Genomic DNA, 14,578 nt, shown 5'->3' on the forward strand with positions numbered 1-14,578 from the left:
TATTGCCCTAGTGCTCTCCTAGAGCACATGCCTGTGCTCTCCAAAGAAACCTTAACTTTCAGTTGGTGATTTAAATATCGCTCACCACATAGCTCTTAGTAATGTTAATTTTTGTATCTTTGCCTTTATTCCCAAAGGGAGGAAGACAACTGATAAATGACAATTGACGTCTTGTCTTTGACTTCTTTCATCAAGGTTCCTGGTTCTAAAAGTTTCATGTCTTCCACAGAAAGCATCACCAGCTAGAGACTGCGTTCAAATACATGACCTTTTAGCAGACATTTTTTATTCAGACACCACAGACGGCTAGTACTAATTATCAGCTTCACAGACTCCCTACTCACCTGCAAAATGTAGCTTGAGGCATGACTACAGGGGATTATATTAATTGCATTAAGGTAGGAAAACGTACTCCTCGTGGATGACACCATTCCCTGGATGAGATCTTGGACCTTGAAGTGGAGAGAGGAGCTGAGAAAAGCCCTGTGCATTCATTACTCTCTGCTTCCTGATCATGAATGGAACGTGACGAGCTGCTTCAAGCCACGGCCTTCACTTCAGTACTGTGATGGACTACTGCCTTGAACGGTAAGCCATAATAAATTCTTTCTCCCTTAAGTTGCTTTTATCAGAGTAAGTAATCACAGCAGCAGGAAAAGAAGCCAAGTCAGACAGCAAAAAAAAAAAAAAAAAAAAAAAAAAAAAAAAAAAAAAAAAAAAAAAAAAACCACCTATTCTTTCACAGTTCTGGAAGCCAGAAGTCCAAATGCAAGACTCCAATCCAAACAGGACTACACTCACTCCTCAGGTTCTAGAGGACTCAATTGTCTCCTGGCTACTGGTAGGGCATGGCTTGTGACAGAACTTTTCCTGTCCTTACATGGATTCTCTGAATCTTTATGTCTTCTCTTCCTGAAAGGATTTAGATTCAAGGTTTGCTTCTTAGGAGATAACTCACATCCGGTACTGTATTCAGTGTATAACCCTGTGCTTAGTCCAATATGACCTCATCTTGTTTCTTAGAAATAATATCTGCGAGTACTCTCTTTTTTTTCAGTAATACATTCTAAGGCTCCAGAGGACATGGATTTTGGAAGGACACCCTTTAGCCATATAGAAGCACACTATATATGATTTTTTATCTTTTATAGATCTTATACCTTCAATCTCTGACTTCAGAAATAGTGAAAATCTACTTTGTTAAGATATGACTGTGCTGATTTTGTGTCTCCTTAGACTAGAAACTTAAAATGTTATGGTCTGAAAAGATATTGTCCATTACTTTCTCTACCTTTTTGTTCCATTTAAAACCAGACTTAAAATTCTCCATACTTTGATCTTTCTTGAGGAATGTCTTTGTTGTGACTAAAACAGTGACATCTTGGAGTTTCTAGTCATATATACATCTTCAAGTGAACATCTTCAGAAAATGGGTTTGTTTTGTTTTGTTTTGTTTTTGCATGGGCCTTAAGGAAGTTCTTCATCAGGTTGTTTGTATAAGCTTAGTAAGGGGTTCTAGTGAATTTATTAAATTTCAGAATTTCAGGAATTTTCTGAGACTTGTAAGCTGTTCACTGAGGTTTGTAAGTTTTATTTACTCAAGTCTTAACAAGTGTCAATCTAAGATGAAATGTTCCAATGCAGAGGAAATTGCTGTACAACACTACCTCTTATAGCTCTTTTTTTTTTTTCTGCCTCCTCTTCATGATGTTTCCTGACTCTTTGGGAAGGTGATATAATTGTCTGATTGTTTTTCTCTGTCTCTGTCTGAGCCTAGGGTGTCACTGCAGAGTCTAAGCAGTCTCTCTGAAGGCTCACCATCATCCATTCAAGTTGGTTTTGGATGGCTAAGGGAAAAGTAAAAAAAAAAAAAAAAATGTTATCAAGGCCCAATACAGTGTCATGAACTAGACTATTAAAGGATCTTTCATTGCTTGTTTAAAAGCCTTTTTCAACTCAAGTAGTTGGGGTACCAAGTGTTCCCTGATTAACATAGTTGTTTGTATTGGGTCATTGCAAAGGCTCATGTCTACATGTGCAATCATGAATTTTCCTTCTCTAGTGAAGCTGAGGAGTCTCTTCTCAACCTTACTGTGTTCTCTTCTCACTGTCTGATTCTTGGTTTCAAGATTTGGGTCTCAGGAGGGGCTTCTTAACAGATCTAACTTGACCTTTCTTTTTCATTCTGTTCCCCAGCGGTAAGAAATGGCAGACCAGAAATAAATACATACATACATATATACATAAATACATAAGAAGAAAGAAAGAAAGAAAGAAAGAAAGAAAGAAAGAAAGAAAGAAAGAAAGAAAGAAAGAAAGAAAGAAAGAAAGAAAGAAAGAAAGGAAGAAAGAAAGAAAGGAAGAAGGAAGGAAAGAGAAAGAACAGAAAGGGAAGAAGCGGTAGACCAATACCTGTGTCTCCTCTCATCCAGTTTATAGGCTGCATCCGAGGCCTCTGTGAAGAGTGCAAGCTGCATGTCCCTTTGCCATCATAATTCCTCCCATAAGTGGTCACATCGTTTCCCAACATGGCAGTTGAGCCTCGGTTGCATCTGCTGTGGCCCACTGCAAAGGGCATGCACCTAACCCCCAGCCTCTTACAATCCTTTGCTGCTTTCAGGAATTGCAATTTCATCTTTACTCTAGCAGATGTTTTCAGAACTTCCCACTGTCACTGGTGATGACATATGAGTTAAAGTTATCCAGGCAACTATGTAGTTCGTTATACCTCTCAGCCAAAAGCTGTCTTTGTTTTGAGACAGAGTCTCATGTAACTCAGACTGGCTTAGCTTCCTGTGTAGCTGAGGCTGGCCTTGAACTCCTAATCCTCCCTCTCTACATTCTGATTGCTGGGATGGCAAGCATGCACCACCAGACCCAGCTTCAGCCTTATGCATTCCAATGACTTCTAAAGCAGGCCTTCTGTGTTCATTCCTTGTCCATAAATGTGTTGAACAAGCCAAAGCCAGCAATAATAGCACAAGGCATGTCACTGCCCTCCAACACTAATCTACTAATTAGTCCTTCGATCCCTTCATGGCCAACTTTAACTGTATCTAATTGACCATACTGTTGCAGAGTTCACAACATTGTCATGGCAATTGCTATAGTGATACCTAGCCATAGTATCAGCCCAGCAGCCATCTCAAAGAATAACATGACAAGTTAAGGGGCTGACATATACAGCCATCCTATGTTGAAAGCCTAATCCTAGGTAACTCAGAATTTGGCTGTATTTGGAGAAAGGGGGTTTAAAGTAGAGTTAAAATGAAGCCATGAGAACCTTAATATATCTGCGTTCTCTCTCTCTCTCTCTCTCTCTCTCTCTCTCTCTCTCTCTCTCTCTTTCTCTCTCCCCTTTCTGCTTTTGTTTTTTGGGGGAGCTGTTGTTTATTATTTCGAATTTTTTTGTTTGCTTGCTTGTTTGATTTGTTTTGTTGAGGCAGGGTTTCTCTGTGTAGCCTTGGCTACCCTGGAACTTGCTCTGTAGACCAGGCTGGCCTCAAACTCGGAGATCCACCTCCTCTGCCTCCTAAATGCTGGGATTAAAGGTGTGAGCTACTGTGGGACTGATAGGCAGCCTATTTTGGTTGAATGGGGCTTGCTCTGGTGACCCAGTAGAGAAATCTACAAGGGACAGAAAGGCGAGCCACATTTCCAAAATCAGGTGCCTGTCCATAATTCTGTGACTGTCAGTCACAGACAATGTTCTATGCTTCTGGTATTCTGGCTCCACCCCTACAGTTGCCTGACCATAGCCAGGTATGCTCCTCCCCACAGTTACCTGGCAACAGCCTGATAGCCGAGCCTACTATAGGAGGGGCTGCTTGACCCCTCCTTTCTCTAAGCTCTCACCTTTCTAACTCTCTAGTCCTGCTCTCTCTCTCTCTCTCTCCCTCCCCCCCCACTCTCCATGTGGCCATGGCCAGCCTCTCTCTCTTTCTGCCTTCTCTCTTTCCCCCTGCTTTCTACAATAAAGCTCTAAAACCATAGACTGTCTCTGATCATCAAGGCCCGCTGTGCTTGAACGATGGGCTGGGCTTTCTCCTAAGGAGCCTCGTCTAATCTCCTGCCAGAAGGCCATCCTGTGCTCCAGCCACGGACCTGACCAAGGACTCTCGCCTGAGTGGGAACCATCCAGTGCCCTCTCTCCCCCTGCCCTCTCCTCCCTTCATCTCCAGGGCCCCTATTCTGTTCTCCTCCACCATATCCAGCATGAGATGCTGGAGGCTGAGAACCTGGTACCTAGGGCTGCCCCTTGTACACCACCTGCTGTGTGGGGTCAGTGGCTTAACACAGCCAGATGCCCACCCGGGGCCATGTGGAAAGCATGCAGAGTCCTCCCAGACCACCCACCCAGAGCACTGGAACTCTGGCGGGAGGCGGGTTCTCTCCCACTCTCCTCTTTCCCCCACCCACACCCACACCCCCTGCAAGCTACTGGCAACTGGTGTCTTGTTGAGATTAGGATGAAGTTAGACAGAAGGAAGATCACATGGAGACGAATGAGGTGATGGCTGTCTTTAGCCAATGACACTTGGGTTGCTTTACCCCAGCCCAGCTGGGGTCTTGACTTTGGATCTCTAGCCTCTAGAACTCTAGGAATTAATTTTGGTGTTAAGCTGCCTATCCCGTCCCTTCCCTTCTTCTTCTATTGTCATTTAGTGGCATTGGCCACCCTAAGTGTGACAGGATGGTCTGGAATGAGATCTTACTGTCCATGAGGTAAATGTGACCTCAAATGAGTCTACATTTAAGATTTCTTTTAAATTTAGGGTTTTGGGAGGGTTGTTTGTTTGTTTGGTTTTTGTTTTTTATTTTTATTTATTTAATTATTTATTTTGCCCTATTTTCTATAGTGAAATCATGGCTACAGTAAAAGATCACCTCAAAGTAAAAGCGCCCTTCATTGAGGTTTCAAAGTACAGCAGGACGTGCAAGATGTCTGCATTCATGGGATTTAGTCAAAGGTTACAGAACATTCCACTCTTGGAACAGTTTCTAAGCCAGGTTTCAAAGAGCACAAAAACCTTTCAGCGTAGAGAATAAAGCGTAGCCACCTGAACCTTAGCACATATGTGGAAGCCAGGGAACAACCGATGGGAGTTGGGTCTCTCTTTCAGCACTGTAGTTTCCAAGGGGTGAAACTCAGATCCCCAGACTTGGCAGCAAGCACCTTTGCCTGCTGAGCCTTCTTGTCAGCCCAGCATGCTCACTAGCTATCATTTGTCCCTGCAGTATCCAATGTCTTTCTTTGAGCTCCCATGCCGATGCTTGCTCTCTGTGTCTATAACCAACTTTTGGCTGCTGTCTTTGATCTCTACTGAATGCATCCCCACCCCCCCCCCCCCCCCGCCTCTGCCCAATCCCCGCATGTATGTCATCTCCAATCTGTGACCTGTGACATGTTCTTCCTGTTGAATACCCATGCCTTTGAGAGGGCTTTTCTGCTTTAGTTGATATCTGGCCGGGCTGATATTGACAGCTTTGGAATCAAGGGACAGTCCCCATTGCAGACAACCTGGCCAGGTGGCAGAGTCATGGCATAAGGAAGGACTGACCACAGGCATGGATACATTTTGGCAGTGTTTTGTGAAGGACCTGCCTGCCAGGCAGGACACCTAGTGCATGATCCATGGGCCAGCCTCTGAGTATCACCGAGAAGACTGTTACAAATGTAAATACTTGGTGACCGACCCTATCAGAATCTGAATTTTAGCAAAATGTCTAGATAATGTGCATATGTGTTATAAGTGCTAAGAACTTCAGTACAATTACACTCTTACTAATTTATAGTAATTCTGGATTTCTCAGTATAAAAGGGTTGTCAATAACGATACGACCTCATGGGTCAGGCCATATCTGGGCTTAGGTATAATCAGATCTCAGACTCAAGAACGGAAACCTAGAGAGAGAAGGTCATTGGCCTAAAGACATGGCTATAGAATACAGTTAATTTATGTATAAATTTTAGTGTTATTTTTTAAAAATCATTTGCAACCTGGCAACACAAGTCAGTTTCTAAGCCAGATATGTTTTAGAACTGGTTCTAAACCTAAGGCAAAGATGAAATGACTGATTGCATTCTTCAACTGTATTTAAAGTGCAATGAGTGCTCAGATGGAGGAAGAGCCCTCTCATGAAGAGAAATGCTGCGAGTTAGAGGGTGCCACACTCCACCGTGCACTCTAGTTATGCTTTGGCCAGAAAAGACATTAGCACTATTTGCCTTGTGTCTAAGCAGTTCCTCACATATCTTTTATATTTTTAATTTCTGTTTTTTTCACATTCATTTGCATGTGTCTATGTGCATCTGTGTACCATGGCATGTGTGTAGAAGTCAGAGGACAATTTATAGGAAGTGGATCTCTTTTACTTTTTGGGTCTCAGGGCTTGAACTCAGATCCTCAGGCTTGGCAGCAAGCCTACTGAGCTGTCTCACCCTCTCAGTTTCCACTTTAAGTCCTATCTGAATGCCTTTGAGCCACAGGAGGGGTGGGGGGTGTTCATTCTCCAGCATTATCACTCTCTGCTTATTCCTTTGAGAGAGACAGGATTTCGGGCTGAACCTGGAGCTTACCATTTGTCAGCATGCCCCGGGGTCCTCCTGCCCCTCCCCTCCCCACAACACTGGGGTTGCAGGTTCAAACAGCCAGGTCCCGCCTTTTCCAGTGGATGCACAGGGCCTTACCTTGTATAGAAAGCAATTTTACCTGTTGATCCACCTCTCCAACCCTCTCAGAAATTTCCCACACAAGTTTTCCATTCAAATCAGATAGCATGAAAATAAAAGTAATTGTAATAGTAACATTGGTAGTGATTATAAAAACTAAAGATTTTCATTTTTAAATGGGCTTCTAGGGAATTTATAGCATGGCATTATGATTGTGAAAAAATATTATTATGTTCTTGAGAGTTTTCTCCACTGAGTTTTCCATTTGATTCATAAGTTATTCTAATTAAAACTACTTTTCTTGTGTTTTGTAGTGGTTCTAGTCATTCATTATTTACCACAGAACTTTATAGGGCTTTTGGGGTCATATGATGTACACATATCCAAAGGAGTTTTAGATACTGATATAAGCAACTCATTTTACAGGTGAGCAAATAGTATCTGTGTGTCTTAGTTTAATAATGGAATACCTAAGATAATTTAAAAAGAGGAAAAAATCGTATTAGTTCATATTTCAAGTTTCAGTCCTTGAATAGTTGCCCTGTTGCTTGGCACCAGTGCAAGGCAGTGCAGTGTGCTAGGAGCACATAAGAGGAGCCCCTGCTCTCAACATGACAGGAAGTGAAAAGAAGCAGGGAGGGGCTGAGCAAGGTCCCAGAATTCCCTATAAGGGTAGATCCCATCACCTAACTTCCCTCTAGAAGGCTCTGTGTCTTAAAGACTGTAATCTCATCCCTTGCTGGCAAGCACGCCTGAAGTGCATGGGGCACAGGAAGCAATGATCCAAACCAAAGCATTATATATGGCCACAACAAAGCAGAAAGTGACCCAGCAAGGTCTGGGTCATGGCCTGGCTACTCACACGCCCCGTGCCCTCAGGTCTAGGCTTGGAAGCTGCCTGCATCTGAGAATTTGTTCAAGCCACCCTGTAACACATCGATCCCCCTTACCCAGTACAGAGTGTAACTTTAGCAGCCCACCCCCACTGTGGTCCATAGATTTCTTGTTTGTAAGTTGTATCATTTCTCACCATTCTTCCATTCACCCTCAAAGTGTGGTGCTACCATTCTCATACCATGGATTCTCGTGCTCATTGATTCTCCATCCATGTAGCGCACTCTGATGCGTTCCGTACCAAATGGTACACCTCGTACGACAGAGTCCAGGATAAAGAAGAGCAGGTCTGCTGAGGGAGCTCCCTCGGGGTGGCAAGGTCTTTGGGCAGGTGGTTGGAAGAGAGTGCCAAGGGAGAAGCCAGGACCAAACACTGTGAGGTGTTTGTCTTGACTGCCATCCCTGTGACTGTCCGCCCCCTTCCTCTTTCAGTTTATCTTCTTCACACAGAAAAAGGGCTTACTAAGCTTAGGCCTGGCCTTAGTGAGTAAACCTGCCTGCTGACAACTCTGCTGACTTGACTTTGATCCCTGAGTTTGACCATAGTAGAAGAGAGCCGCCTTCCTCAAGTTGTCATTACACACACACACACACACACACACACACACTGTGACACATGTGCACTCCTACCACCACATACACACTAAATCAATCCAGAACAGTAATTTTAAACAAATAGATTAGGGGTATAATACTTTTTAAAAAATGTATCACATTCTAAAGAGGACTCAGATGATCTGAGTTGCTGAATCACTACATGAGATGCACTACCGACATGATAGGATGTTAAGAGGTCTGCTCTTAGGAAGACAGAGCCTCCATGCTTTTGTACGGCAACATAAATAACACACAGCAGTTATTCAGGCTGAGTGTGACTTCCTAAGCAGTGTAAGAGCACGTGGTGTATTTTTCGTGGGGGGAATTCTTAGTTTATGAAGGCTGAGACATATCTGAACATATATGGAGTGGCAGCTTTTGTAAGCTGTGATAAGGAGTGCAGGAGTGAACTAACTTGAATTATCAGACCTCCCGGTTATCTTGCACAGAACATATATCTCAGATCTTGATGCTAGACACTTTCACATCCTAGCATGTTGACCACAAGGAACAGTGCCTCTTGCCCCTTCTGTCCTAACATTTCTTACCATGGTCACCCAGTGGATTTGGTCTTTGATAGGTCACAGGAATAATGGCAGGCCATTTCCCAGCAACCTTTCAACCGGCCAAAAAGCCACACAAGTCTCTGCTTATTTGGTATCCTTAGAAGGAAAACGGAAAGTGGGACACTTGACTAAGTCTGAAATTCAGAGCTCTGACCTTCAAAGCCATCGTGGTAGCTGTGGAGGAAGGAGATACAGCAAAGTTTTAACCACTTTTGAAAGGAATTTCAAGTCAGATAGCTGATGTGTTTTTGAATTCTAGGTGTGTGTTCGAAGGTCAGATACGATTGCCCTTCTCTTTGAAGCACAGTTGGGAGACATCAGGGCTTTAAGCCATTCTTGATGGTCTTGCTTCTCACCCCCTTTCCATTTCCACTCCTGCCTCTCCCCGCTGGTCTTTTAGGGATAGTCTATTCCTACCAATTCCTTGATGCTAATTCTCTGGACTACCATTCTCTCAGATGCAAACCCACATGGTTCCTGTGTCAAGACTCTGAGTCTTACTGTGACCTCCTTTTGCTCCTAGTTGGTATCATTCATGATTTTATCCCTAAAGCATGTCAGGGTTTGAGGGTATCCCCTGCAGAGCCCATAGCATTGATAGAACCCTTATCCTCTTTCTGGGGCTCCAGGGCCTCACTCCTCCTTCTCCTTGGTGGTTTAGGGGTTAAGGTAGAAAGTAGATATAGGCTCACACAAGGGTTGGGCAGTTCATCCCCCAGGTTACTGGTGTTTGGTAACATACAGCAGGTACCTTTTCACTACAACCCACAGGACACACATGTCCCCTAGAGATTGGAAGACAGAGACTATGTCTTCACAGGGTCAGAGGCTTTAGCAGCTGCAGGGCCCCTCCCAGAGCGCTCATTCTCTTAGCTACCACATAGCTGGGGGCTGATGTTAGGGTGTCTGCAAAGCTTCACTGCTTTTGTTTAGCTTCTTTGAAATGAAACTTTCTGAAGTCAGCAGGAGTCACACCAACACTGGAAGGGCCTGGCAGCTGTCCTCTGACTGTTGGTGTCAGCACAGACCACCTTTTGAGTCACATGTGTGTACCCCAGGGTGCCTCCCCAGCACAGTTGGGTGGAAACTCCAGGTGCAGAACCATTTATTTGCTTCATAAACCTGGCAGCCAGCAAGGGCACTGAGTCATGCTCCCTAGTGAACCTGTCCCAGGGAGCTCTATAGTAAGATTCCCTGGGCTCCTAAGCCCCTGAGTCATGGCAACCCTTCCCAGAGTACAGGCTGCATAGGTCCCCTTCTTCTTTCACTTCTCACCTCACATAGGATGGGGAGTGCCCACAAAGGAAAGACTGCCAGTGGCACACCCCCTTTCACTCCCAAGCAAAGCCACATGGCCCATAGTCAATATGGACAGAGCTTTTCCTTTAAATCCTCCTACCCCAGATCCCTGGGGCTTCCAGGGTGATCCTCCAGCACTACAGGGACAATCTACCAACAGCTGTCTAACTGCAGCATTGCTGGGGGTTGGGGGATGGGAGGTGGGGGTGGGGATCTAGAAGCCTCAGCTGCCTGCTGTGGGAGTGAAGGTTGAGAGGAAGCATCCCCTCTGAGTGTCACCAGAGAGTGCCACCAGAGTGACTCCCAGGGTGGTTATACACTTGCTGGCTATGCATTTGTGGATGTGATGTGTAGTGCCCTTTCTCAGTCCTGCAGAGCCCCTACATTTTTTGATAGTCACTGTGACAGCTGGTAGAAAAGTCCTGAATGATGATCAGGCCATAAGTAACTCTGTAGAGGTCAGAGGCTACCAGATATCCAACTGTCCACCTTGGGCCTCTTCTAAGGTGTGGCTGGACTTTTAGGGCAGGGCTAGACTCCCAGATTGGGTGGCAGCCATGTCACTCATGACTCAGCCTTGTGAGGCTGGAGCAGGAGGGTGACTATGTTACTTCTGGGCCACATCTTAGGATGGGGCCAAGTGGAAGCTGCTCTGGAGTATGTTCCAGGGAGTATATTCAAAGAGAGCATCTACTCTAAAGACAAATGGAGGGTCACCATAGCCATACTTTCTTACTAAAAATCAGCCTACATGACTTTCAGGGCACCTTGCTGCCAAATCTACAGTCTGAGATGTTCCCACCTAGGCAACATCAATGTGTGTGTGTGTGGGGGGGGGGGTGTCACAATTCCTGGACATGGCTGATCTCATGTTTCACTGACCTGGTTAGTAAGGGTCCCCAGGGAGGAGGCCAGAAAGAGCCCTCTGGGGAAAGAGCAAGGAGGGCCTTGTTCCTCCTCACAGAAGAAAAATCGACTTAAGGAACTGCAACCTTGGGGATGAGTATGAACAGGAAGGGGACATCCTCCCATGTGGGACACACAGTTCTGGGAACCCAGAGCAGGGAGTCAGCACAACAAAGAACAGACACACTTGGCCTGCTGCAAGGAGCTCACTTGGGGGGCCAGTGCTGGATCCCTGCAGGGTCTGAATCTCATCCTCATCCTGGTTCTATCAATCTCAGATTTTCATCTGCTGTTGTCTCAGAAGAGGAAGGAGTGAGGGCTTAATGCAGCAGACTGCGATGTCTTTTTTTAGAGCCAAGGCCCAGTTAGGCTTGTCGTGTTTGAGTCTGAAGATTTACTGTTAAACATCAGGATTGCCCAAATTCATACCTGGTGCTCTAAGTAGGAAGTGGGTGGATGGAGGGCTAAGTTTTTCTGTCTGGGTTTGGGGGCTGAATGGCTGCCCAGCTTTCTAAAACAAGGGCCTCTCAAAGCCTAGAGAGGGAGATTTTCACTTGGTGCCTCTCCCAGATTCCTGTTGAAGCCAAAGCTGGCCTGTAACTTTGGGAGTCTATGAAATAACCTTAGGTTTGCCTGGAGATATTTATAATAAAGCATGTGGACACTGGTTCCTGCTGATTAAAACATTTTCTTTTGGAGAAAACATTTGAAATGTAAGTAAAGAAAATATCCAATAAAACAAAACAAAACAAAACAAAACAAAACAAAACAAAACACATTTTCTTTTTCTCCCAACGCCTAATGTACTAAAAATACAAACAGTCTCAGCAGCTGGAACCCTGAGGCCAGCTGAGTTAGAGTCCTGGTGGCTCCTGCACCCTTTGATACAGATAGGAACCCTGCAGCCTGCCCTGGGAAGCCAAGAAGTCCTGGCTTCCCTGCAGTGCCTCATGCGCCACTGCCCTGCCCCTGCAGCCTATGGAAGAATGAATGACCTGGGAGGGGTGGATTTGTCTTTCTGCCAAAAGAGAGACAGATGACAGGATTTGCTTTAGATGAATGAAGGCAAAGAGATGCCTGGCATTAGATGAGGCAAGCACTGGACAGGTTCAAGAGGACGGAGGCATTTGTAATTCAGGCCAGAAATTTGCAAGGCTATGAGGCTGGCAGAGCCAGAGAACCCTTGATCTTTCCTTCTCTGGCACTCTTTCACCAGGTGTATTCTAGGGAGGGCACTAGATGCTCAGAGAAGGTTCTGCTCCTCCCACCCCCACTGCTGGCACAGTGAGCAGAAGTCCTCATTTTCTTGAGATGCCATGGTTAGCTTTCTTATAACTTCATTCACTGTGGGTCTGGTCTTTGGGACATTTACCAATGTCACCACCCCATCATCTCTTTCTATCCCTCTTTCTTCAACATTAAGTCCCTCACTCCAATACCAAATACACTCAAACGTAAGTTATTCTTGAACAGTTAGTGAGAATTTCTGAATGTGCTTCAGATAGAAAAGTTTTTGAAGAAAGGAGAGACAGAGAAGAAAGACAGAGCAAGCGAGCCTTTCCCTGTTTCTGAGAGGCAAACAGAGAGTACTGTAACTCTGACCTGGAAGCTACCTGGTGATGCTTAGAACAGAGTGGAGAGGAGTGTCCTGTGTGCCTGGCACTTCTGACCAGGCTGCTTGCCAATCCTGGGGAACAAAAGTTGTGACTCAGTGCACATCTGAGTATTGCCAAGCATCCAGCGTCCACTATAAATGCATGACCATTGCTTATTGAGACAAGGTCTTGCTACATAGCCTAGGTTGGCCTTGAACTTGTGATCCTTCTGCTTTAGCTTGCCAAGTGTTGACATTACAGGGGTACACCACTATGACCAGAAAGACAACTTCTCTTACTTATCTTTCAATCGCAGAAGTGCCTCCCCTTCATATTTTTGTAAAATTATAGATTTATATACCAAAACAAAAACAAAAAAGCGCTGTGTGCTGGGCATAGTGGCACATAACTATAGTCCTTGAACTACTGAAGCTGAGGCAGGACACAGTGAGTTTGAGCTCAAGTCCCATAACGCTCACCAATACCCATAGGTGACCAACAGTCTGAAGGAAAGTGTACATAGATATGCAAATTCTAAGCCATTTTATTTTATTTTTTAGATGAGTCTTGCTATATTACCTAGGCTTATCTTGAACTCCTGAACTCAACTATTTCTCCTGGCTCAGCTGCCTAAGTAGCTGGGACTACTGGTATGCACACAGCTAACAGCCATTTTATGTAAGGGACTTGAGCCCCACGGATTTCAGTCACAGTGGGTTGGGAGCATCTTGGCTCCAATCCCCCTCAGGTATGAAGGGACAACTGCGCTCTCAGTCTGGCATATTGTTTCAGAAGATACTGGCTTTGGCATTTAAATTCTCCAGTCTTCTCTGTATAGTTCATGTGATTGTGTTTGGCTTCTGGGATCTCACCACACACAAGTTCACAGTGTATCTGTGTTACATTTTTTTCCATTCATTTTTAGATGGTGAAAATAATGGGTTTCTTTTTTTTAAGTTCTTTTTTTATTAGATATTTTCTTTATTTACATTTCAAATGTTTTCCCCTTTCCCGGTTTCCCCTCCGAAAGCCCCCTACTCTATTCCCCTTCCCCCTGATCACCAACCCATCCACTCTCGCTTCCCTGTTCTAGTATTACCCTACACTGGGGCATCCAGCCTTCTCAGGACCAAAGTTCCTCCCATTGATGCCCAGCAAGGCCATCCTCTGCTACATATGCAGCTGGAGCCATGGTCCATGTGTACCCTTTCACTGGGGATTTTAGTCCATGGGAGCTCTGAGGGTTCTGGTTGGTTCATATTGTTGTTCCTCCTATGGGGCTGCAAGCTCCTTTGGTCCTTTCTCCAGCTCCTCCATTTGGGGACCTTGTGCTCAGTCCAATGGTTGGTTGAGAGCATCCACTTCTGTATTTGTCAGGCACTGGAAGAGCCTCTCAGGAGACAGCTATATCAGGCTCCTGTCAGCAAGCACTTGTTAGCATCTACAATAGTGTCTGGGTATGGTGACTGTATATGGGATGGATCCCCAGGTGGAGCAGTCTCTGGATGGCCTTTCCTTCAGTCTCTGCTCCATGCTTTGTTTCTGTATCTCCTCCCATGGGTATTTTTTTCCCTTTTCTAAGAAGGACTGAAGTATCCATACTTTAGTCTTCCTTCTTCATGAGCTTAATTTGGTCTGTGAATTATATCTTGCGTATTCCAGTTTCTGGGATAATATCCACTTATCAGTGGGTGCATACCATGTGTGTTCTTTTGTGACTGGGTTACCTCAGTCAGGATGATATTTTCTAGTTTTATCCATTTGCCAAGAATTTCATGAATTCGTTGTTTTTAATGGCCGAGTAGTATTCCATTGTATAAATGTGCCACATTTTCTGTATTTATTCCTCTGTTGAGGGACATCTGGGTTCTTTCCAGCTTCTGACTATTATAAATATGGCTGCTATGAACATAGTGGGGCATGTGTCCTTATTAGATGTTGGAGCTGCTGCTTTTCTTCTTCTTCTTCTTCTTCTTCTTCTTCTTCTTCTTCTTCTTCTTCTTCTTCTTCTTCTTCTTCTTCTTCTTCTTCTTCTTCTCCTTTTCCTT

Source organism: Mus pahari, chromosome 15 (genome assembly GCF_900095145.1).
Source record: "Mus pahari chromosome 15, PAHARI_EIJ_v1.1, whole genome shotgun sequence".
In the NCBI taxonomy this organism is placed as follows: domain Eukaryota; kingdom Metazoa; phylum Chordata; class Mammalia; order Rodentia; family Muridae; genus Mus; species Mus pahari.